The sequence below is a fragment of the Zootoca vivipara genome, chromosome 4 (genome assembly GCF_965207765.1).
Source record: "Zootoca vivipara chromosome 4, rZooViv2.hap1.1, whole genome shotgun sequence".
NCBI lineage: Eukaryota > Metazoa > Chordata > Lepidosauria > Squamata > Lacertidae > Zootoca > Zootoca vivipara.
In genome coordinates this window covers 12,735,710-12,737,823 of record NC_142587.1, presented here as the reverse complement: position 1 = coordinate 12,737,823, position 2,114 = coordinate 12,735,710, and positions in this window count along the sequence as shown.

Sequence of the window (2,114 nt, the reverse complement as noted above, 5' to 3'; positions counted from 1 at the left end):
TTCAACAAACGGAACTAGAGTCAACAATATGATACTGTGAGGCTGCTGTTTACAATTACTTTAAACGTTTCAGAGACTCCAGTTGCAATCCTGTTCACATTATCTGGAGGTTAGCTGCATTGATTATGGTAGAACTTAATTGCAGGTAAATACAGTGTTGTGCTGTTAGATTGCAATCCCAACCATGGTTTTATGGGATTAAGCCAAGTGCCACTGGACACATTAGGTCTTTACGTTTAAGTAAAGATGTGTCGGATTGCACTGTTAAAAAAGAAATAGAAGCTATTATAGCCAGTACTGGCTAAGCGTCCTCAATATTATGGCAGCTTGAAAAGGATTAAGAGGAGAATTTATGAGGATAATAATGGATCATCATCATTACCACAAACAAAAACATCCTAGAGGTTAAGAGCAATTTAGCAATGAAATAAACCACCTTGGAAGACTGATACAAGATTTCAAGAAAATGTTTGCCAGACATCTGCTGTAGAAGCTTTGGGCATTGGATTACATGTTTAAGAAAAGGCAGTTAACCTAGTTGGCCCATAGGGTGCATCCTTGATTCTCAACACCACATCTGTTAAATTTCAGCTCATGGCTACAGTCCTTGATATTCTGTGAATAAACTTGTCATAGCAGTGAAACAAATGTTATCCTTCTATCAGGTTCTTTTACATGCAGGTCTTCTATTAGATGTCAATTTGTATGTTTGCTTTTGGGGCCTTGCTACCATGCCTCTAACGACAACCTGGCAAAACTGCAATTACGCAGGTAAAGCGATTCCCCATCACTTGCATGCCAGGAATAGTCTTGGCTCCTGAATTTTCAAAGGCGTGTTGACAATCCTACTTTATTTAAAATAAATTCATCCCTTTTCCGTAGGGATAAAAGCCTCTGCTTTTATTACCAGAAAACCAAACTTTTACAGTAACTATAGTCATTATTTACTGAAGCACTGAGAACATGGTCTCTATTTGGCCCCACTTATATTAAGAGGAGCGGGGACGCAGGTGGCGCTGTGGGTTAAACCACAGAGCCTAGAGCTTGCCGATCAGAAGGTCGGCGGTTCGAATCCCTGCGACGGGGTGAGCTCCCGTTGCTCGGTCCCAGCTCCTGCCAACCTAGCAGTTCGAAAGCACGTCAAAGTGCAAGTAGATAAATAGGTACCGCTACAGCGGGAAGGTAAAGGGCGTTTCCGTGTGCTGCTCTGGTTCACCAGAAGCGGCTTTGTCATGCTGACCACATGTATGCCGGCTCCCTCGGCCGGGAAGCTGTACGCCAGCTCCCTCGGCCAATAATGCGAGATGAGCGCCGCAACCAAAGAGTCGGTCATGACTGGACCTAATGGTCAGGGGTCCCTTTACCTTTATATTAAGATGATTCACAGAACACTTATTTTCATAACAAACTTTTGCCTCTGCAATTACAAAGGCTTTAAACTCTTTTCTGCTTCCTCTGCTACCTCCACCTCAGTTCTGAAATTATATATATATGTTGTCCTAGAGAAGTCACAGCAAAGTAGGTACATAATGTGGTCAAGCAACAACTGTCCAGTCAACAATTGTCTGAAGAGTCAGTGCTCAAGTGTGGCATCTACTGCTTGTATGTGGTGGTCAAAGAAACCAGTTGAGAGGTTTCCATGAGCCTTGTAACCTGAACACAACCAGATATGGATTCAGGAACTAGAATTCCCCACTTTAGAGTGGAATTGCCAATTGAAATTCCTCTCTCCAGTCTGCTAATGAAGTGATCTGTTTGCAATCTTCAGACCCTGTGTTTGAATCCCATCTTGCTTGCCTTCGGTGCATGGTTCCATACTGAAATCTAGCTGCAATCCATAATATAGTTCATACCAAAAAATTGCTTGGAACAAAACCCTGCTACCAGAACCTAAATACATTTACAGTATGTAGAATCATTGCGAAACTGAATATGTTACTTGATGAGGGGTGAGGTGATATAGACCTCTTGAGATATCTAGTGTTGGTAAGAGACTTGTATTGTCCAAATTGTATTGGATGCTGATATCTTATTGTTACTTCTGGTTAATATTATGGATACTATTACAATATATTTCATGATGAGCTCAAGAGATGGTGCAATTTTGGTGTGAA